A 24,785-nucleotide genomic window follows, 5' to 3' on the forward strand; every position below is an offset into this window, starting at 1 on the left:
GAGAGCAACAGAATGCCCAAGTGCAGGAATTGCTATGCCTTTTTGGGGACATTCACGTTCTTATTCAAGTATCCCCCCTAATTAATTTTCCGGATAGCAAGTCATTTTTCTTGCAAGCAAGCAGAAATTTCATAGCAGTGACAAAATTCCCCATGTGCCATTACCCTTACAAAATGCATTACAGTTGTAACTTTCTGTATTGGATGTTCTAAAAGACACAAGGCACAGTGGGGATCACTGGTGCTTTGTTCAATTGGCAGTGATCCATTTCTAGACAAATGCTTCCTACCTGTCCAAAAGGAAGAAAATTTGTAGCTTCAATGTACATATAAACATCTGAGATGTTAGGAAATGTGGATGAAGGCAAAGTACCTTTTCACTGCATTTAAAATAAAGAGAAGGAAAGAGAAACAAATTAATTTTGATGCCTTTTCTAAAATATAAAAATGGTGTATGTTTCCCCATTCTGTAGCAGAGTGGAAATGTTTATATAGCTAGAAGCATTTAGAAACATTCACTTTGCCTGCGGGAAGAGTCACACCATCCGAAAGGAGATTTAATTAGTGAAATCTCGTTAGGCAAACTAAATTATCCGTAAGACAATACTCTTCTCGAGAGGGGGTATGATTAAACAAAGCCGTTCATTCAGGAAGATGATGCAGCATTTCTTTGGGATGCACTTTTTTGTCTTGCCATAGTCATTTTCTGACCTTAAATATCAAAAGAAAAGCTCTTTGCACTTCTTTCGTTCTGGAAACAACTATGTGGGATGAACAACAATGTACTGTAATTACATGTGATAGTGTTTATCCTTCCACAAATTTCAGCAAGCATGTTTCTTTGTCATTAAGTGTATATTAAAAATGTGTAGGTTATGTTGCATAATTATGATATTGTATATTATATTGGGGCAGATTTACTAATATTCGAATGGTAAATTAAATTTTTTTTGGTGAAAGCTCACAAATTCGAATTTAACACCGCCAACTCGAATTTGAATGTGAGATTTATCACAACTTCACCATGGAAACATTTCTAATTCAACTATTCTCCACCTAAACCTGTCAAGTTCATGTAGTCAATGGCAGAGGTTCCTTTGAATTATTTGAAAATGACACCCCATAGACTTCAATGACAAAAAATGTTGCGTGTCTGAAAAAAATAATTGACATGCAAAAGTAATTTTTTTTGGAGGAAAACTTGATTCAAGTTCTCTGGCTGGGACTATCTGATTGAATTTTAGACTTTAGATTTTTTTCATAAATAACATACCCTTCAGATTGTTAATAAAATCAAATTTATAAGAGTTTAAAAAAATTCACATGACTAAAATTATACCATTGATAAATAACCCACATCGTGTTACATGATAATGCAATTACAAGAGTCCTCAGCACTTGTATGGGATGACTTTGACGTAGTTGGCCAGCTTAAATATATTGCAATATATGGACAAACAATCCCTGTTTTGTTTAAAGGGTAAGGCATTTTTCAGTAGCAGTATGCGCAAAATGTCGCTGTCTTAAATATATTGATAATGGGTTGAGTGCTGAGGACTCTTGTATTTGACTATATGTATTTTGTGGTCACGGCCTCGCTGCACCCCCGCCTAATAGTTTTAAAAACTAGTGGTGAGCACAACTTTCCCTTGTTTGTTATAGTTCTACAGGAGCAGTGACCAGCTCCATGTTGTAGCTCCTACCCTCTCCAACTATAGCCAGGTGATCCCACTGGTGTCTAATAAAAGGGCAGCCAAGTTTGGGAGTTTTACTTTGAAAGCAGCTAGTAAGTTGCAGGTAAAACGTATTAGTCCCTTTTATAAAATGTATAATGAAACTATAGAATTCTTAAATGAAAATTGAGCATAGGACTGGCCAGATATAGGATGACTTTGACGTAGTTGGCCATCTTAAATATATTGCAATATATGGACAAACAATCCCTGTTTTGTTTAAAGGGTAAGGCATTTTTCAGTAGCAGTATGCACAAAATGTCTTAAATATATTGATAATGGGTTGAGTGCTGAGGACTCTTGTAATTGTCTATATGTATTTTGTGGTCACGGCCTCGCTGCACCCCCGCCTAATGGTTTTAAAAACTAGTGGTGCGCACAACTTTCCCTTGTTTGACATGATAATGCAATGCCAATTTAAGCTAAAAAAGGGGAAACAACTTTTTTTTCATAAGGGTTGAAAAACACATTGTGGTTACATTGATGTAGAACTCTGGATGCTGCATTAATGCTCTTCACAAAAATACTTGCATTCATACATGTTCCTTGCTACTTGCATTGAGACACATGTGTCCATTTAGTCTGCTCCTATGAATTATATACAACTGCATGTATGCTTGGGAACATTGAACTACTGCAAGTCTAGACCTGGAGTTAATTTAAGGAGTGTCCTAGTTAGTTGTATCCATGGACTCAACTGTCTTGTTAATGCTAATTCTGTTTTGGGCACAGAAATGCTGGGGAAGTTACACTATGGCCTGGTCTGAAAGTGTGCACTACAACAGCTGGTCCTTCGCAGACCAGGCCAGGTCCCCTAGCAACAGCAAATGTTCAAAAAGTGATCTGCCATTATTCCGTGTGTGGATATCTTTTCGACCATTTGCTCTTGTCCAGAGTTCATAACATCATAAAGTCCTTTTCACTTGGTGCAAGTCGGTTACACCAAATAATGCATGATGGCGCATGCCAAATGGGTTGCATGACGATTGATTGTGGACATGGCAAATTATAATTGGTTGTGGCCATTCTAGATTTCAATGTGGTTAAAATATTAAATTTTCTTACTGCATTTAGCAATTAAAAAGTGGCGGTTTGGGAGAGTGGGGTAGATTTAACACTTAGGGGCCTATTTATTATTCATATTTTTCTGGTCGTGTTTTTAAAGGGGAAAAAACTTTATTTGTAGAGGGAAAAAAACCTAAAATTTTTCAATATTTATTATGCTCCAAAGCTGCTAAAATTTTGAATCCGAAAATACTCCAGCTAAAACCTGTTGAAGTTATGTAAAAGTCAATAGTAGGTGTCCCTTTAACAATTTGAAGATGTTTCTTGCCTTTCTGATCTTTGAGGGTTTTGGGGTGGATTTTGCCAGATAATCCAAAAAAGTCAATTTTCGAACAACTACTCCAAAAAGTTGCATGATTAGAGCATCAAATCAAAAAAGTGATTTGATTTAGCACACAATTTTGTTGCAACTTTTTTTTTATCAGATTTATTGGTGAATTAAGGGGATTTGGGTTTGGAAGTTTGGTCGCATTTTTTTTAGTGACGAAAAAGTTGAGTTTTATTTTTAAGAATACCCTTGATGTCTTGTTTAGAAATGAAAGGGGTTGTTCAAAGGTTTCAACACTCTTTTAGTTCAGTTGGTTTTAGATGGGTCACCAGAAATAAAGACATTTCAAATATTTTCCATTTTCTATTTGTGACTTTTCTAATATTGAAGTTTAAAGTTTAATTTTTACCTTCTGTCGTTTTTCTAAAGCAGCTCGGGGAGGGGGGGGGGATCACCAACTCTATAACTGTTCTAAACTGATACATTTACAATAGTTGATACATTTGTTATCTTTGTCCCTGCTGAGCAGAATCCCTGAGCAGTTGTTAGAATGTATATAATAATTACTAATATTACACAGATAGTGTTGGAAAATTTATCAACTAATGTAGAAAATTGTAACAGTTCAGAATCTGCACCTGGATTACTGAACTGCCAGACTAAATCTACAATTTTGGAAAAACGTTAAAAAATAAAAAATTTTAACCGATTCATAAAAAAGTATTTATTTCTGGTAAGCAGCTGAACTGGAAAGAAGTGTTTGGAAGGTGAACAACCCATTTAAGGTGTGTACATATTATCCATCTGTTTGACAATTCAGAAACTGGACAGTTGCATAAAAATGTCATTTTGGAATCTATAACATACATATTCTAATACTTGCACCTATAGAATAATACTGTATAATGACAGTTGCAGAGTTTACACCAGGGGACCCATTTACTTAGAATAGAAGAAAAAAAACTTCGAATTTCGAATGTTTTTTTTTGGCTACTTCGACCTTCGACTACGACTTCGAATTGAACCATTCGAACTAAAAATCATTCGACTATTCGACCATTCGATAGTCGAAGTACTGTCTCTTTAAAAAAAAACTTTGACCCCCTAGTTCGCCACCTAAAAGCTACCGAAGTCAATGTTAGCCTATGGGGAAGGTCCCCATATGCTTCCTAACAATTTTCTGATAGATTAAAATCATTTGAATCGTTCGATTTAATCCTTCGATTTTTCCTTCGATCGTATGATCGTAGTAAATGTGCTAAATCCTTCGACTTCGATATTCGAAGTCGAAGGATTTCAATTCGGCAGTCGAATATCCCTCGATATTCGACCATAAGTAAATTTGCCCCTAGGTCTAGTAACCCATAGTAAACAATCAGCAAGTCAAATTTACAGGTCACTTGCCTAATCTAAGCTAAGAAAAAAAATTAATAGATTTATCAAAATGAAATATTTGGCGTTCATGAGTTATGTAGTCATGCAAGGAATGGCATTTCCAGGGTTTTATCTAAAAATAACTACAAATGTTTTCTACTGGCTAGAACATGGCTCTGTAATCTCATACTGAAGCACAGAAATAGCATGAACACATTATTAGTAAAGATATTTTAATACAATAAAACATAAGAATGCATTTTTGGTTGTGCTTCCTGTTCATGCTTTATTATAGTTTCAGGCACATCTTATAGTATCATATTTGCTTGGCTTACAAAGGCAGCAGCAAAATCAAATTTTTTAAATTAATGCTTCTAAAATGTTTAAGACTACACAGCCATTATTAGGGCTCTTACAGACGAGCGTTTTTACCTGCGCTCCTCTGCGTTCCGTTTTTCTGCGTTCAGCCGCAGGGGATCGCAGGAATAGACACATTACATTTTTTCCAATGGGGCTGTACTCACACAGGCGCCGAACGCAGGTTGAGACGCAACATGCTGCATTTTTCCTGCGTTTGGCACCTACACGCGCCTGTGTGAGTACAGCCCCATTGGAAAAAATGTAAAGCGTCTATTCCTGCGCTCCCCTGCTGCTGAACGCAGAAAAACAGAACGCAGGGGAGCGCAGGTAAAAACGCTCGTCTGTAAGAGCCTTTAATGTCTTGCACATCCTTCTGTCAGTTTAGAAGTTTTAATTAATGCTGAAGATGTTTTGTAAGGGCCGCCTACGCAGATATAACACAACAGTCAACATCAATGAAATCACAAAATTCTGCAGATGCTTCATACAGCGACTGTGCTTGGAAACTTTGATTGCTGCAGTGTGGGAGTGAAGATTATTCACAGGTTTGGAACTTGGCAAGATGCAGTCAGGAATCTGTGTCTCTTAGAACTTAATGTGGTAATTAAAGAACGTTTACTTGTTTCTATTGCTAAAGAAAATGCTGGAATTGAGAGTCTACTAATTGTCTTTTTACCAAGGGATAATTAATGTGGGTGGATTGATTTAATTGAAATATATGAATTAGTAAGGGCTCTTACTGACAAGCGGTTGTAGCTGCGCTCCCCTGGTTCCGTTTTTCTGCGTTGAGCCGCAGGGGAGCGCAGGAATAGACGCATTACATTTTTTCCAATGGGGCTGTACTGACACAGGCGCGTGTAGGCGCTAAACGCAGGTTGAGACACAACAAGCTGCATTTTTCTTGCGTACACGCGCCTGTGTGAGTAAACCCCCATTGGGAAAAATGTAATGTGTCTATTCCTGTGCTCCCCTGCGGCTGAACGCAGAAAAACGGAACGCAGGGGAGCGCAGCTACAACCGCTCGTCAGTAAGAGCCCTTAATGAGCTCTGAACTATATTTTCATTTACAATAGAGTGCAACTATACTATTAAGCATCTTAAATGGCAAGTGGCTCTGGGTTCCTCCTGTTTTTTCTCTATGTTCTCTAAGGAGTCAACAAAGTTAAAAGCCAAGTTAAAAAACAGAAAGAAGAAAGCATTTCCTACTAGCTAACCGCAGGATTAAAGAAAGGAAAAATAAAGAGCTCTCAAAGGGTTATGCCTTTCCCCCATCCTCCAGTTTGAAATTTCAGGCAACACTTTTCATATCCCCGATTCTAAATATTGTTCTGTCTGATCATACCTAAACACACACACACATAAGGTATTCTGCAGTTTTTTATTCTTTTTTTCTCTTTTTTCTCTATTCTTTTTATTTTTTATTTTTTTTATTCTTCTGCAGTTTTTTTTCTTTCCTCCTTATTAATTAGTTAACCTTTTTCCTGCAGCTTGAAATTGATTTTATCTTGTTACTAGGGACCCGCTTAACCTAGCAACCAAGCAGTGGCTTAAATAACTTAAAGAATGTTAATAATATTACACTTTTAGCTTTGGGATTCATGTACTTCTGGATTGCTGGAGGATAGTAACCCAGGCCATCAGATAGCATTTTAAATTTTGATCTGTAAAAAAACAGAACTGTCCATGAAGTGGTGTTTTGCAGTTCACAAAAAATGGTGGCAGACAAAACGCCCATTGACCTCAATGTATTTTGCACAAAATTTCTTTTTGAAAAAGAGCAATAGATTCAATGTATTTTGTGCTGAAAATAATGCCCATTGATTTCAATGTATTTTGTGCAACAGATCAATCAAGAATGATTTATACACCATACAGTCAACCTGAGTTACCAATGAATTCCAAATCACTGTGTATACATATTCTGACCCAATATAACAAAGAATTCATTGAATAAAATGACTTCAATTCTCCAAAGATGCCACTGTACACAACCGAGAAAGCTGTTTTAACAAAATATTCACATTGGATAATTATTCAAGCCCTGTATTCAAGGCTTCTCTCTCACAAGTATTTTCAAAACATTTAAAAACTTTTTTCCTGGTAGGGAAATGGTATCTAAACAAAGGCTTTTGTTTTGACAAAGTTCAGATTTCAAATTGGCTTAATCATGCCTAATCTCATTTGTATGTTGAAACTTAATGAGCCCAATTATAAAGGTATCGCCTTCAATTTGCTGATCACACATTTCTTGCCTTCCAATCTAATTCATTCAGCTCCTTTACACGAACCAAGGGCATCTGGAACCGTTTTAAAATGTATTGAAAGGAAGTTATCAATTAGCATTTCACTTCTGTCATATTAACGAGGATTGTTAATCTCTTGATTGCTGAAGGTGCAAATGTACACTTTATGAATGTAATGAACTTCCAAACATTTAAACATTATGTCAGCAGAGTTTCCCCAATTTATGCACATGAGATGAAATCACTTTTGCCTCAACACCCTATTGATAGCACATTTTCTATAAAGGAAACGTTACATTTTATTATAAACAATGACCTGTGTGAAAACATACAGGCAGGTTAATTGGCTCCTGATAAAATGGACTGTAGTGTGTACTTGAAAATTATGGGACCTTGGATTGCAAGCTCTACATGGGTAAAGACCGATTTGTAAGATGATAAACAATTTCTGTACAGTTCTGCATGAATGAACATCAACTTTAAAAGCCCTGCCAAAAATTAATAAACTTTAATGACAGAAGAATAAATGCCCGAAAGGTAAGTGTTGGCTTCCTAAAGGCAGACATAGCAAACATTGTAAATTATTACCATACTCAGCAGTCAAGTTGTGCTAGAATGAACGCTGATCTGTACTCATTGCTTTTAGAATCTTGCACTTAATATCAATGTCAATAAAAGTATAGGTATTTTAATTACTACATTTTGTTGTAAGAAATAACCTTCATTTATGATCAATAACTAAACAAAGGGAAGCATGCATTTAAAATTAAGTTTTTGCCTGTTTCGGAACCTAAGGCCAGGTCAGAGTGTATCCTATGGGGTATAAATTACTCCAGAAGCTGTTGTTCATACACCAACACTCATATTTGATAGTATACAGAAAGATGAGCTGCAGTAATTTCTTCATGATTGCACTACAAAGATGGATGCAGACATTGTTTTTTTTAGCAAGATTAGATGTTCATTGGGCAAAGCTCTGTATGTATATTGCCATCTAGAGCCTGGGATGCACTAGATTCCAATGAATGCCATGGGCCTGAATTTTTGAGTTTATTTTAGTGTAAATCGACTAGGGAATAGCTAAAATTCAATTTAAAAAAATTAGAATTTTGAAATCTATCATGTACCGGCCATTTAAGAATTTGAAACCACCTGAAACCTGCTGAATTGCTGTTTTAGCCTATGGGGGACGTCCTGGAATCAATTTGGGATTGTTTGGAGAAAATCTCTTTTCTTTGTGAAAAAACTTAAATCAAATTTGATTTGAATTCAATTCGAGTTTGCGGGTCTATTCCATTCACCCAAATTTGGAAAATTTTATTTTTTTAAAAAATTTCGATTGGTCTTTTTTTTTTTTGAATTTCGAGTTCATGGGAGTTTTACAAACTCCCATAAACTCGAAATTTGACCCTTGATAAATCTGCCCCTTAAAGCGGTTGTTCACCTTCTAAACACTTTTTTCAATTCAATTGTTTTTAGATTGATGCCCAGAAATAAAGACTTTTTTTCAATTACTTTCCATTATTTATTTCTTACTGTTTTTCCAAAAAGTTTAAAGTTTACTGTCTCTCTGGTGTTTGAGTCTGGTCGCTCAGTAATTCAGGCACAGACTCTGAACTGTAACAATTTTGCAACATTAAGTTGATACATTTCTCAGCAGCATCTCTGGAGTATTAGCAACTATTGTATCAAGGGATGGGCTAATTATTTCACCTTGTTTTGCCGCGGAAATGACGCCCATAGACTTGTATGGCGGGTTGCACATTTTGAACTGTTATAATTGGCTACATTAATTGATGCATTTTTCAGCAGCATCTGTGTCTTCATATTAGCAACTATCGTATCAATTCTAACAGCTGCCTGTAATGAAACCCAGAGATTCTGCTCAGCAGGGACAAAGATAAGAAATGTATCAACTAAATGTATCAATTTAGAACAGTTTACAGGGTCAGCGACCCCCCCCCCCTCCCAGAGCTGCTTCAGAAGGTGAAAAATGTAATTTTCACTTCAATATTAGAAAAACGGTCACACATAGAAAATAGACAGTCATTGGAAAAAGTCATTATTTCTGGTGATCTATCTGAAAACAACTAGTGAACCGCCCCTTTAATATCAAATGAATGCCATTGGCCTAAGAGCACCATGGTGTTCAGTGAGTTATGGGCCTGAAAGGATATATTTCATTCATCTTTGTAGTATAATGCTGTCTATGGCCCCTTAGTACAAAAGTAAAGGGAATAAGATAACTGAGGTGGAGTTTTTTTTCAATGAAATAATTACTTTGTTTTGTTGAAAAAACTGAGAACTGTAATGCAAAGATGAATAGATTTGAGCAGCAATATTATGAATGAATGGCATTATGTTTTTGATAACCATACATAAAAGAAGAAATGCATGTTTTTGGAAGTATTTCAGAAAGTTCATCTTCAGCTTAGTTTTTACTTAGACATTTGTTTGCCGTGTTATAATGCAATTACACTTGATAGGATCTTGAAAAAAATCAAATGGACTCTTGTTCAGCAACATAGTGACCTTTGTCATCTAATAGTTATAATACCAACTCACCAAACAGATATTTCAAGATACTTTGTATAATTGTTGTGCAGCTATAAATAATTCAAGCAAAATTCAGAAAGAATTATGCTAAACAGAGGTCTGGATACATCTGTGATGTTAGAGCTGCTAGTTTATGAAATATTTCATGTAAAATGATAATGGTAAATTTATCAGTAAGATTTACTATACAATTATCTGGAAACGTTTCTTTAGTTAGTGATGAGCAAAGAATACAGGTATAGGATGTATGATCTGGAATCGTTGGGAATCTGGGTTTTTTTCTGAAACATTTAAACCAATTTTAAATAAACCCAATAGGTGTTTTGCCATCAATAAGGATTCAGGCAGCTTAGTTTGGATCAGGAACAAGGTATTGTCTTATTACTATAGAGAAAAAAAAAATTATTTGCATAAAATTTACTCTGTGGGAGATGATCTTCCTCTAGTTCAGAGATTTCTGGATAACAGGTACATCCAAACAGATAATTCATGGGTCAGCAAGAGACCTTCCGTGGCAGGTGAAATCAACCCCTTTTTTCATAATAAAACCCCTTTTACAATAATGATCTGTTCTTAATGAAAACCTATACCAGAAAAGACAGTATAATCAACGAGTCATCCTTGTATGAGCATTTCGCACAATCTCCATGAAAAAATAATGAAGGTAAGAAAACATGGCTTACATTTTAGAAGTTCATGTGGCCCACAACAACTTGCGCTTTGATGCCTTTCTCATCTAGGGAAGAAAAAGAAAGAGCAGGTCTTAGACATAAAGTTTATAAGAATCGACGAAAGACAAATACACAGTGCTAGAAAAACTAGACAGAACAAAATGATCTATATTTCTCCCTTGATTATGTTTACCTTGAAACAAATAGCTAATGCTGGAGTGACGTGCTTACCGTACATTTTCCTAGGGCTGGCTGCAAAGTCTTTTTTGAACCCACAAATCTTAACTGCAGGTCCCTCTGTATGTTTGCTACTTTTTGTATACAGTAATATAATGTTTGAACCTTAACTTACAGTAGTATTTTTAGTAAATGAATGAATATGATGTATAATAAACAACAACATTAAAAGCAAAGCTTTGTAAAGCTGGTCACACAGAATCAGATCATAATTGTCTGAGTTGTCAAGATTATATACAGTTAATAACAGATTTCATATATTTGTACACTTTATCATCTTTATTGATGCCTCTACATTTTAGGATATTAAATTAAAGAGATATTAACAAACTCAACTGTGCAAGGATTTGATCTTAAAAGAGAACTAAACCCTAAAAATGAATATTGCTCGAAAAGCCATATTTAAAATACCTAATTTACTTAAGGTTCACCATATCAATAGTAGTAATGATCCAGGCCTTCAAAGTTCTCACAAGTTTCCCATCTTGGATTGTGTTAGGAGTGTACGCGATACGCACATGCTCAGTTTGCTTTGAGTGGCTGCTGATACACTAAGGGGCACATTTACTATTGGTCGAATATCGAGGGTTAATTAACCCTTGATATTCGACCACAGAATCAAAATCCTTTGATATCGAAGTCGAAGGATTTACCGCATTTAGTTCGATCGAAGGAAAATCGTTCGATCGATGGATTAAAATCCTTCGAATGGTTCGATTCGAAGGATTTTAATCCATCGATCGAACGATTTTCCTTTGATCAGAAATTGCTAAGAAAGCTTATGGGGAAGGTCCCCATAGGCTAACATTGGTGCTGGGAAGGTTTTAGTTGGCGAAGTAGGTAGTCGAAGTAGGTACTTTGACTATGGAATAGTCGAATAGTCGAACGATTTTTAGTTCGAATTGTCTGATTCAAAGTCGAAGTCGTAGTCGAAGGTCGGAGTAGCCAATTCGATGGTCGTACTAGCCAAAAAAACCTTCGAAATTCGAAGTTTTTTTCATTCAAATCCTTCACTCGAGTTTAGTAAATGTGCCCCTAACTGTTCCAATTGGCGCAGGATTAAGGAGATTATCTGGAAAGGTAATGCTTGCAAGTGAAGCCACTAATCCATGGTAAGGGGATACTATTTCCCATGGTGGTTGGGCAAGTCAGCCCTAATTGTAATAGCCAGGTCCATATGAGGCTTTATCAAAGCCTCAAAGCACTTGCAAGCACTACCACTCCGGATAATCTCCTTAATCCCGTGGCAATTGGAACAGTGCCCTCCTCAATATCTGGATTTTCCCCCCTTTTCAGATGCATGCTCACTTATTGACTGTATACAAATAAGGCCATTTGCAGTGGCTTTTACGTGGCATTTACTTCAAGTCTGCTTATCTTTCCATCATTTTGTATTACATCATTGCATGCATTACTCACGAGTGATTTGTTTGAATCGCTGAATGAGCACATACCTAATGGAGAGAGATCCCTCATTTCCAATGCAGCGCTGCTTGTTTTAAATGTTTTTTAATTAAAACCAGCATCAAACACCCCCATAACTCCCAAAATTCACGAAGGTTAAAAACATCTTCAAATGGTTCAAGGGAAAGCTGCCAATGACTTTTACAAGAATGCGACAGGTTTCATTAAAAAAATTTGGTTTTAATAAATAACCCCCTTAATGTTTAACTTATTTTAATAGTAGACTTAAGGTATGAATAATATATGGATAAAAGGTCCCATGTCTTTATCAGTAGTATCCAATATACTGAAAAAAAGTACAGTTTACAAATGTTTTTGGGTTGTTTTTAGGTAAACTGCTGTCAAAATTATGGCAAAACTATACTCATAATTTTGCTCCATTGTTATATGCATTGCACCTTTTAATTACAGTAATGATGTTTATTACTTTTCCCCTCCAACCAACCATCCTCTAGTACAGTGATCCCCAAATAGTTGCTCACCAACCCCTTGGATGTTTCTCCCAGTGGCCTCAAAGCTGGTGGGTTTTCTTAAGTTCTTGGCTTGGAACCAAGTTTAGGTTGCATCAAACTAGATGTACTGCTGAACAGAGCCTCTTGTAGGCTGTCAGTCCACATAGAGACTACTAAATGTAGTTTTTGTCATGCTTGTTTTGCTTCCCAACACTTTTTTTTACAATTGAATGTGGCTCATGGGTAGAAAAGGTTGGGGACCCCTGTTCTTTTTATACGAGCATCTGAAGAAGGATCTTTTCGATCCAAAACATGCAATTCTAAATAAAGAGATTAATGACTGATGAGATTGGTTCTACAGAGTGATATCTACAATTTGTGAAAGTTTGGAAGGTCTGGCAGTACCTTAATCTGAATGTGAACCTCCTATACCAGATAACTAAGGATCGCATAATCCATAAAGTGTGTATATCTTAGACCCCTGCTCTAGTATCTCATTTGATTCTGGTAGATACAACTATGAAACTCGATAGATACTGTATATAAGTACATTCAAATAAAGCCAGAGGTTTACTGTGTTTTAGGTAATGATTTGTTGACAGGCCAATCCTGTGTAATAATTTTAGTGTAAACTTTCTTGTGTAATGCTTGACATCTCTGATCTTGAATTAATTTGACCTCATTGAATAGGGTCCTGGCACTGGAGTGTGTACAAACAGTAGATTATTTTGGTGCCAATATCAGTGGCATAAGTGCTTGGAAATGTATTTTGGATAAATGTATCCAGCTTTTTAAACAAGGAGGACCTTTCCGTGAGCTCAGTATAACTTTCAGATTAAATTGAAGAAAGCACCATTGATTTCACTTTTTTTTATGCCCATTAAAATCACTTTATCCGCCTCTCTCACCTCTGTTACGCCTGTTCAAATTCAACTTTAAAAAAAAGCCTGAAAATGCATTCTGTTAATTGTAAAAACCAAAAGGGAGATGGTATTAGTGATTGGAAAAAACTGTAATGGCTATCAGGCTAGCTATAAAGCAAAATTAATGGTGCAAAGGACAAAATTACACCCACTAAATACCAGTTCCGAAATGCTAATAAAGAAAATTGTCTATATTATTGCCAGAGTCTTGTTCTTTTGCATTTACCCCTGATGCAAATAGTTTCAACTGTCTTATAATTGGCATTAGAGGCCATATACTTTTTTCCCACCTTCCCTTTCTTAATATTGGAAAAGAAAGATGGCAAAATGGGCTCGGAAGCAGCATACTACAGCCTGATTTTATAGTATTGTATTGTAAGACAATTTGCCACAACTGCCAAACGCTAAATTGTGTTTACTGATTGGGGTCAATTCTGTACGCCTTAAATAAGAGCACAGTTTTTTGTAGTTCAATGCTAATTTTAAATGCACAGAATATGTAATATTAAACACTTTCAAATATCTTAGAGGAAACCTTAAAATAACAGTGACATCAAAAATGTTAAGTGTTGTAATAAAAAGATAATGCAGTGTTGCCCTGCACTGGTAAAACTGCTGTGTTTGCTTCAGAAACATTACTATTGTTTATTTAAATAAGCTTTCTAAGTTTTCTACTTAGGGGTTAGTTCATAATATTAAAAGGAAAGCAGGGGAAATGGGGATTAAGGGAAAATATATCCAGTATTGTAGACTTGTACGCAGTAAGGTTTACTTAGCAATACTAACAGGGGGTCCAGGTGCTCAAGCCCCAGATCTTCAGCTTTGGGAAGGTAATATCATACATTTTCAACTGATGTGTAGGCTGGCACAGAAAACTGGACTTCACTCCAAAATATGAAGCAAATATTTCCTTATTAATATGTGATTTACAAACGCCAGTCCAAAGCCCAAAGAAATAAATTGTTCGGACAGACTGGCATGTGCATAACTGCCATGTACCCACAGTGCAGCTTTATTACCTAGAATTTCAGTGTTATACCAGGTGCAGTTGCATTTTTCTGTTGTCACTGAGATGTGAACAGCAACATCTCTGGCAAAGTGCCCTTAGGGTTCTTATTCACAAGCACTTGTCCCTGCACCCAGTTTAAATGCATTCAGCCGCAGGCGAGCACAGGACTAAGTCAAGTCATTCTTACAAACGCCCTATATTCACAACGATGCATGTAAGCGCCAAACACAGGTGGAACACAACATGCTGAGTTCCACCTTCATTCGGCACTTACATGCGTCGTCATGAATCCCCATCCATAAGGAAGAGTCAGCTACATTGAGTAATTTGCTCCCCTGCAGCTGAACGCATTTAAACAGAAAACAGGAGAGTGCAGGGACAAGCGCTCATGAGTAAGAGCCCTTAATGTAGCCAGTGCACTGCTCATTAGGTGCAATTCAGTTGAATGTGTAGGTGCAAGACATAATGGAACCCTGGAAGTAACACTCTCTCAAGGCAAGTGTCATATTCACTCTCTTTCATCATTGCACCTGTGCCTTGCACTTTTTTAAAAAGTGGAAACAACTGGATTTTTGGTGCAAAGCCAATTATAAATATAACAAACAACTTGTGTCTAGTTAACATGTGACGGTGGGAAGCTGTGCTAGATGGTATATATATATATATATATATATATATATATATATATATCTACAGTATATATATACTGTATAATATGTATATGTATACATGGATGTATACTGTATGTGTGCATTGGTACAAGTACCTTTGTAAGCAGTATTTATTGCATCTGAACTGCAAGTTGCAGGGCAGGGTGCAAATGTGCAAAAAAAATTAGTTTGCACCAATTTTTTATACTTTACATCCTGTTAAAACTTTGTAAGTTATGTCCCTAGAGCGCTCATACAACCAGTTAAATAAAATATGACTGAGGAAAAGCATCTTACAAGTTTAATTCAAATCTTACATATATTAGGCACATTTGTCAGAAAGTTTAACCATTTCCATGATAATAGCTCCTTGCGATTTAAGTCAAGCTCTGTTTATATGCAGTTAAACTAATTTTACATATTATCTATAGAATGCCAGAACTGGAAGTCTATCTGTACTATATTGTAGTGAGAATTAGATTGGCCCCTTCACAGAAATCATTTCGGATGATGGTTTGTTCAGATGCTTAACATCATTTGTTTAAGCACATATCATTTCCTTGTATTTCATCACATTTTTAGAGAGAATCTCTTACAATCAGTAAAAATAAGAGACCTGCAAACCTCTAACCAATCTAAAAGATTGATCTGCCTTGTAATACACAGAAGCAGCCAAAGCTGGTTGGCAATCTGTACATCTAAGAATATTTCCGTATGTATTGATAGGCACCTGAGGGCCAGACATAATAATAAATAAATACTGTTGATGTCACAGGGTGCTGCTAGGTCCAGTGCCTAGGGTGGCACTGGACCAAAATACATTGCTGAAAAGAAGCATGACCACTATATGTATGCCATCATTATGTTGTCACTGGAAAAATAAAATTCTATAAAATCAATAATTAAAAAAATGTCACTGTAGGTTATTTATAGAAGTAAAGGACATGATGGAAATAGAATTGCAGACTTTGCATTACCAGTGGTAATTTTTAGATTTTACAACAGTTTTACATTTACTGCTTCCTATTTATTTTATATAAGAGGATTTTTTTCAATAGAAATAAACATGTGTGTGGCATTAACATACTGTAGGCAACAAGGATAATACTTTGTAATGTGAAGATTTACTGCACATTTAAAAGAAACATGCACTATGTGTTGTCTCTGTTGTTTTTTTTTTTAGTACAAGTGCTCTCTATGTTTGTTCAGTAGAGTTATTGTTATATCTCAATCACTGTGGCTGTCAATAGCTTGCTCTAAACCACAGTCTACAAGGAGCAACCACTCTCCAAAGATCCCATTTTGCAGACTTTGAATTCAATAAATAAATCATACTTGGCTGTAAGACATTGTCCTCAGTGCTGTATCAGCCTGCAAAGCTGTTGGGCTGATTGAACATCAGCACAGTTCAGTTAAATCAATACAACAGCTGCAGTGACTATAGGCCTAAAATAGTCAGCTGCTGGAGATTTCCGTGAGCAGAAGTCCTGCAAATGATAAGTACTACAGGGCCCCAAACAACTGAGAGAAAATGAAATAAATGACACAAAGGCTACATGAGCAAAAAAAGGGAAGGAAAATAAAGACAATACCAAATGTGCTAAATCGATTCCTGGAAGTTTCATTTTAATTAGAAATGTTTTAGCAACAGAAGCAGTAAAAAACAGTGATGTGTCTGGCCATTAATTCTGTCACTAGTGATGGGCGAATTTATTCGCCAGGCGCGAATTCGCGGCGAATTTGCGCGATTCGCCGCCAGCGAATAAATTCGCGAAACTCCCGCGAAAATTCGCGGAAAAAATTCGCTGGCGTCAAAAATTTTTTTCGAAAAACGGACGCCGGCGTCAAAAACGGGCGCCGGCGTCGGAAAAACGGGCGCCGGCGCCGTTTCGCGAATTTTTCGCCGTTTTGCGAATTTCGCGCGAAATTCGCTAATTTTTCGGCGAAGCGAAACGGCGCAAATTCGCCCATCACTATCTGTCACAGTTTAATTATTATGTAAAGTCGGTTGTTTTAATTTGTAGGCAATATTCAGAACATTCTTAATTAATCCACTTTATTTAATTCTCAGACAAATTATTTTCGGAACACACAAAATCAGGGTCATATTTACTGAAGAGAATATACTGCATACGTCAGTTATGGCCATATAGATGCAAGATGAATAATTATGTTGAAACTGCTGTTTGCAGAGCCTTGTGGCTAAAAAATATTTAAAATATAGTACAAATGGGGGATGGGTTAGGATGAGACAGGCTAAAAGGAGTGTAGCATAAGGCATGTAAATACCTTCTGTTTTCAGAAGGCTTTAAGGTGGTGGCACACGTGAAGATTTAGGGGAGATTAGTCACAAGGCAACAAATCTCCCCTTCTTCGAGTGACTAATCTCCCCAAATGCCTTCCCGCCAGCAAGAGTACGAATCACCGGCGGGATGGCATATATTTCCAAAGTCGGCAGAAGTTGCCTCACGTGGAAACTGTGTGCGACTTCGGAAATTCTAGACGATTTGTATGCCATCCCGTCCGCGATTCATATTCTTGCCGGCGGGAAAGTATTTCGGGGAGATTAGTTGCCAGAGAAAAAGATATGCCGCTGGGCGACTAATCTCCCCCAGTGATATGCAGTGCAGTGATATGTGTGTAGCATTAGGCATATAAATGCCTTTTGTTTTCAGATGGTTTTACACTGCAATTGTTTTTAAAAACACTTTCAACAAAGAGCATATTTATTGATCAAGTCAAATCTTATTTTAGGTTGGAACAATATGTAAACAATAGTAGCCTTATTTCACGTAAAATTGTCGATCAGAAAATACTTGCTTATATTTACATTTTTTGACTTTGTCACTCTGCTTAAATGCTCAACCAAGAATTATCATGCAGCATTAACATATACACATATTTTTGGTTGTGTTTTCAAACCACAAACAGAAATAGATACAGCTTCGTAAGCTATGAACTAAGATACAAAATCATGATTTAACTGTTCTGCTTTAAGCACCAGATAAAGTATAACATGTTAATATTTGGTCTTTAAAGACAAGCACCCCCAAAAGAGACTAGTTTTAATTAACTGTTAGACAGTGAAGTCTCCCCAGCCAGCTCTCATTCTGCATTTACCATTCTCACTGCTAATGTACCAAAGCATTTATGTGAAAGAAATGAACCTATAAACAGAGGTTTGTCTATTAGTAGGGTTTACAGACAGAGATAAGCTGTGCCAGCCCCAAACAGAGACAGCTATATGACTTCACTATCTAAAACAGGGTAAGTCCACACAGGATGTTTAGGGGAGATTTGGTCGCCTGGCAACTAATCGCCTCGTTTTTGCGTCGACCAATCTCCCCAAATGCCTTCCCTGACTCTGCACCGGCTAAAAAGAAAAAACACCAGCACTAATCACACGCGGCGATTTGTTTTCCAAAGTCGCCTGAAGTTTCCTTGTGAGGCAAGAACTGAGCAACCCAGCCACAAATCCAGGGTGACAATAATCCAAATAAGGGGCCATGGATTTATGGCTTTTTAGGGTTGCTCAGTTCTTCTTCTAAGTTCAGGGCAAGTTAACACATCAAGGCCACAGTCCCAGTTACCCTGTCCTGCCTTCTACTTTGTGGTGTCCCAGGTCTTAGAAATTGATTAGGCAGTTAGCTTTTGGGACAGCTCCACCCTCTATCCAATTCTTCCAACTATCTCACTGATTTTAGGCATGAATTGCCTTTATCAAATCACCCCCCTTTTTGGTTATTAGGTTTATACCTTTTAGACAATTAATGAATTTCTAAGTAATCCTTACTATTTATTGCACTAGCACATTAACTATTTAGGAACTGCACTTAAGTATCATATGGTGATTAATTGTAGTGATAAGGTACAGATCTATGAGTGAATGCCTGGAGCAGTCTTTTTAAAATTAATTTATTAGATCTCACCTTATTTATTGATTAGCACTTTACTAAATGAATTAAGCAATTTTTTTACGCTAATTAATTCAATTTATATACTGTATGTGTATTAGGTTAATGAATTCATATACGCTGTAATTTGCACTCAAATCCTATTAATTATCATCACATATATTTATTAATTCCCTGTATTGTGTGTTGGTCTCACTTTACCCAATTCAATACAATCAATATAAAAACAGTTTCAATTATATTTGCTTTTTTGATAAGGTAACACACCTCTAATTGGGATTACTTCAAAATCCTGGTGGTTTTGGTGGGGTTCTTTTCTCTCTTTAGGTTTTACAATTATTTTTCTGACAACAGTCAGACTTCTGCATATAACTATCAGATGTATTATCTACTATAATTAAGGGGTTCTATACCTTTTTTTCTTCATATCCCCATAGGACTATCAACAGCTGCTAAAATAGCAGCCCATAGTTCAAATAAGCTTATACGTAGCACAAAATAATGAAGAAAAAACCAATGACCAATTTACAACTCAGAACAATGAAAACCATATGGATGTAAGGAATTAATTAGTTCAAATCTATAAAATAACATTAGCAAGAAGGTAAATTAGAAACCTAGTTTGATGCTTGGTAATAAAATCATATAAATATTAACAAGCCAACACTAAACCTATAAACCATTTCCTCACACATGAGCAATAATGATGCAAAATACTGGGACACCATACAAATAATGGCACTAAATAGAATTTAACCACCATATTGTTTCGGTAACTATTTATCAGACAAAGTTCCACAAGCACAGCTACCTATTCAAAATAAAATCACAAACTATGTTCCTGTGCCCAACAGCAATCTTCGTCAGTTGCCCAAAATGTTCAGGAAGGTGATCAGCTACATAAACACATACTGAAACTTCACATTTTTATGAGGATTATATTAGTATGGTCCAACAGATATATCATATAGAGAAAAGGCCCACAGCAGCAAAGCTTTACAGGGACAGCAGGCTGTACCCAAATCATTTTGATTTTAAAAAATGTTGTTATGCCTAAACCCTACGAAAAAGTAGAAACCAAACTGAAGAAAATATCAGCACAGCAGAAAGAGAGATCAAGTGGGGGTTCACCCCTGCATGTTGATTGTGTTATAATGCAACAGTTTGGTGCAAGTCTTGTTATATGGTTATACATCAACTTCTCTTCCCTATTCTTACAGCAATTGCACATCAGAGGCTTTTTTCACAATGCCCCATGGAGTGTGCAAACAAAAAAGCTGCGTTTTGGAGCACAGAGACCTGAAGACTGCACATTCAATGGAACACTGCATGCATGGGGGAATACACATAGGCATGACTGCAGAGTGCAGTGCCCAAAGGGAAAGTTAATGACTCGTTAATTAAATTTTTACACTAGGGAAACCAGACATGGTCCCCATTTCACCCCCACATGTTATCCATGTATAAACCAATTGTTAAAATCTGATTTATTGTTCTATCCCATATACTAATGTAGCTAGATACACAATAGCAAGAAATTGGAAATCACCTTCATAACCACAAATCCATGAGGCAATAGAAAGGGTTAATAACCAGATCCATATGGAACAAACGTTTCAAAAATTCATTACTATAGCAGGTAAACATGAAACGCAATGGTTTTCGTAGTTGAAGTATAAAGATAGTACAGGCTACAGGGGCCTCACTGTAGATAAAGGGAAAGAACTAAGTAAAAGAAATGGCTTTGTACAAATCTAGCTTCATTTTATTAACACAACAATGTTAATTTGCCAAAATACTGGCATTATGATGCTATGGTAACTTATTGCGTGTTTGTTTGATCAACAAATATAAACTGCTGAATGTTGTGTATAAAGTAATAAAAATAAATCTAATTTATCCTTCAACCCTTTATTTCTCATTATTGCTGGTTCGTTTTTCTGTGCCTTTTCTTCCTCTTGTAAAGCTCCATGTTGTCCTCATTTTCCCATATAACAATTTTCCTTTCACCAGTCTCCCATTTCTCCTTTTTTTCCCCATATATCTATATCTTCCTATTCCCTTCATCCTATGTGCAATTCTTCTCTTCTTTCCTAGGCCTAGGGTGGCAAAACTGTAGGGGCGGCATGCCACCCAGCAGATGCTAGGACCCTGCGGCACTGGGACCCCGCGGATCGAATCGGCCTTGGGGTGCCCAAGACAGAAACCAGGGCCTGGATCTTCCCCAATCTCCCTTTCTTTCTTCTTCTTACATCATACATATATAAATACATACATAAATGCTGTGGACCAAATAGGTTCAACACTCCAACTACTACATCAGAATTGCTACACTGAGATGACTAAATGGCTAAACTTTCTCTCCCCTCATTGGATGTTCAGCTGAAATTTAATAGCTGCACATACAGTGAAGAAGAAAGTTTTCCATTGATCTAGTCAGCAGGGAAGCAAATGACACTTAAAGGACTGGGAGGAGGATGCTGGGGTATGCCAGTGACTATGCATTCTATAGATTTCAGAATCTTTATATATAGAAGAGTGCATGATCCCTGCATAGTTTGTTGCACATACATTCTAACAAAACACCCCCTGACAGTGTGCCCAAAGCTCCTCTCTACTCTGCCTCCTCTAAATTCTGTTTCTGATAGCTGAATAAGAAATTAGGTATTTTAGAAATCTGAAGCTGTAATACCACAAACAACATTTTTTTTACAAATTCAGATTAGAGCATAACTTATTTTTAGATTGTTTAAAACTAGTGATGGGCGAATAATTCGCCTGGCATGGATTTGAGGAAAGATTTTCTGTGTAAAAAAAAAACTGTTGACGCGTGCATTATAATTGTCGTTCGTCACATTATTCGGACGCTCGTTGACTTTAATTGTCGCTCGCGTCAAAATTGTGTTGATGCCCATTGACTTCAATGCGTTTTGCGAAATTTCTCGCTGTTTCATGAATTTTTCGGAGTACCTAAACAGGACAGATTCGCCCATCACTATTTAAAACCTTTTTCAAATGTGCTATGATAAATATTGTATAAAAGAACAAGTTACTGCTCCAAAAACTATGAACAATAAATTCTTTACATGTATCATCACAGATTGCTTTTTTTAACAGTTTGTTTGTTCTTAAGTGATTTGAATTTTTTCCTTCTAAAAACATCACACAAGGCAGGGGTCCACCAGCGGTAGCATTTCCAAACCAGCAGGGTTCCATTTGGAGGCTGCTGCTGCAAGAAATAGCCCTAGATTTCCATGTGTAAGCTGTGACCTTCTAAGTAAAAACCTCTTTTCACTTGACTTTTTATGAGAAACGATAATATTTGCAGTATTGTGGAACTTCAGAAGCCTTCATTTTGTTATTGTAAATGAAATGCTTATATTTTATAAGATATATCATAGGATAGATAGATATAGATAAATTTAAAGGGGTTGTTCACCTTCCAAACACTTTTTTCAATTCAGTTGTTTTTAGATTGTTCCCCAGAAATAAAGACTTTTTTAATAACTATCCATTATTTATTTTCTACTGTTTCCAAAATCAAAGTTTAAAGTTGAATGTTGGTGCCTCTGGTGTTTTGAGTCTGGCAGCTCAGTAATTCAGGTGCAGACTCGAAATTGTTATAATTTTGCAACATTTAGTTGATACATTTATCAGCAGCATTTCTGGAGTATTAGCAACTATTGTATCAATTCTAAAAGCTGCCTGTAATGAAACCCAGAGATTCTGCTCAGCAGGGACAAAGATATGGACATGTATCAACTAAAAGTATCCATTTAGAACAGTTTACAGGGTCGTCGACCCCCCTTCCCAGAGCTGCTTTAGAAGGTGAAAAATTACACTTTACACTTCAATATTATAAAAACGAAAGTCATTGCAAAAAGTCGCTATTTCTGGTGATCTATCTACAACTATTTGTTTGAAAGTGAACAACCCCTTTAACAAAATATGTAATTTGACAAAAAAACTGAACCTCTTATCTGAAAGTGCCTCGAATTTATTTTACCAATTGTTTATGGATTTTATGGCACGTTAAGACTTTAACATTTTTTATCTTTTATAGGAAACTTTTGCAGGCCTGCAAATTACCCTAAATTCAGATCACAAGGATAAGGCACACTGTTTAGGTAAACAACCTTGAAGACAAACAACAAACATCTTAAATGCTTGTTTTAAATGACTCGTCAGCTACCACATCTGACCTTTTTTTTTCCTGTTGGCAGTTGCATTTGTCACCATATATTTGCCTTTCTATGATTTATTTGAGTCGGTTTAGTAGTTATTGAAGACAAACAACAAACATCTTAAATGCTTGTTTTAAATGACTCGTCAGCTACCACATCTGACCTTTTTTTTTCTGTTGGCAGTTGCATTTGTCACTATATATTTGCCTTTCTATGATTTATTTGAGTCAGTTTAGTAGTTAACACTTTTCATTGAGATTTAGGGGCCCATTCACTTAGGTCGAGTGAAAGAATAGAGGAACATAGAGTAAAAAACTTTGAATTGCGAATGGTTTTTTGGCTACTTCGGCCATCGAATGGGCTACTTCGACCTTCGACTTAGAATCGACTATTCGACCATTCGATAGTCAAAGTATTGTCTCTTTAAAAAAAACTTTGACCCCCTAGTTCGCCACCTAAAACCTGCTGAGGCCAATGTTAGCCTATGGGGAAGGTCACCATAGGCTTTCCAAGGTTTTTCTTGGATTTAAATTCTTTGAATCGTTCGGTTCGAAGGATTTAATAGTTTGGTCCAACGATTATTCCTTCGATATTCGAAGTCGAAGGATTTCAATTCGGCAGTCGAATATCGAGGGTTAATTAACCCTCGATATTCGACCCTAGGTAAATTTGCCCCTTATTGTAACTCTAAATTCAAATACATATATTTATTAATAGTTTCTTTTTCTACAATTATTCAATTCAATTCTACAGTACTGAACACTGTAGGCACCTTTCTGGAATTAGTAAATCTAGTTTAAACTGAGTGTCACGTTCAGCACCCTATATCCAGAACCCAAGCTAAGCTCCCTGGTCTCGGCTTCACTTCTACCTCTAACTGCCGCCTTTCACCTCGGGAGGAGCCCTTGGCTAATCAGATGCCGCCAGGTCTTATTTGAGAGAGGAGCAAAGCTAACGGTTCTGGACGGGCAAAGGGGCACGATCGTCTCACCAGGATACTAGAATGAAGAACACCACCAAGAACAGGCAGGCCGGGCCAGCACAAGCAGAGAATAGTCAGACAGGCCAGAATCAGGATAGGAGAACGTAGAATAGTCAGTGGACAGGCAAAGGTCGGATTGGAGAGGTCAGAGTAGTCACAAGCAGGCTAGGATCAGGATCAGAGAGATCGGAGTAATCAGGCAGGCTAAGGTCAGGATTGGAGAGGATCAGAATAGTCACAGGCAAAGCAAGGGTCAAACCAGTAATATCAGAAAAAATACACGAAGGAAAAGCACCTAGGAAATTTACAAATTGAACCTTACAACGGGCAGTGTTTTTTACTACAAGGCCCCTTTAAATACTTTGAATCTCGCGCCATCGGTGCCATAGGGAAGCCAGCACAGGAGGAATAAGGCAGCATGCAGCGGGCGTCCCTGCCGTAGACACAGCGGGGGACCTTCTTCTTCTGTACACAAAGGACCTTGGAGTCCTTGTAGATGATAAACTTGGCTGTAGCAAGCAATGCCAGTCAGCAGCATCAAGGGCAAATAAGGTCTTGAGCTGTATTAAAAGGGGCATAGAATCAAGGGAGGAGGGGGTCATTCTTCCACTGTATAGAGCACTTGTAAGGCCCCATCTAAAATATGCCGCACAGTTTTGGTCTCCATCACTCAAACAGGACATTATTGTATTAGAGAGGGT

The 24,785-nt window shown here is 36.8% G+C and overlaps 1 protein-coding gene across 5 annotated transcripts in view; it reads right to left on the bottom strand.

Moving 5' to 3' along the window:
- The window catches only part of pknox2.S (PBX/knotted 1 homeobox 2 S homeolog), a 404,889-nt gene that overhangs the window by 307,789 nt on the left and 72,315 nt on the right, over positions 1-24,785 (bottom strand). For all 5 annotated transcript variants that reach the window (XM_041571316.1, XM_041571317.1, XM_041571318.1 and 2 more), the window contains exon 2: positions 10,282-10,334. The gene's annotated coding sequence lies outside the window, so the exon portion shown is untranslated. The remainder of the gene's footprint in view (positions 1-10,281; positions 10,335-24,785) is intronic.

Source organism: Xenopus laevis, chromosome 7S (genome assembly GCF_017654675.1).
Source record: "Xenopus laevis strain J_2021 chromosome 7S, Xenopus_laevis_v10.1, whole genome shotgun sequence".
Taxonomy (NCBI): Eukaryota; Metazoa; Chordata; class Amphibia; order Anura; family Pipidae; genus Xenopus; species Xenopus laevis.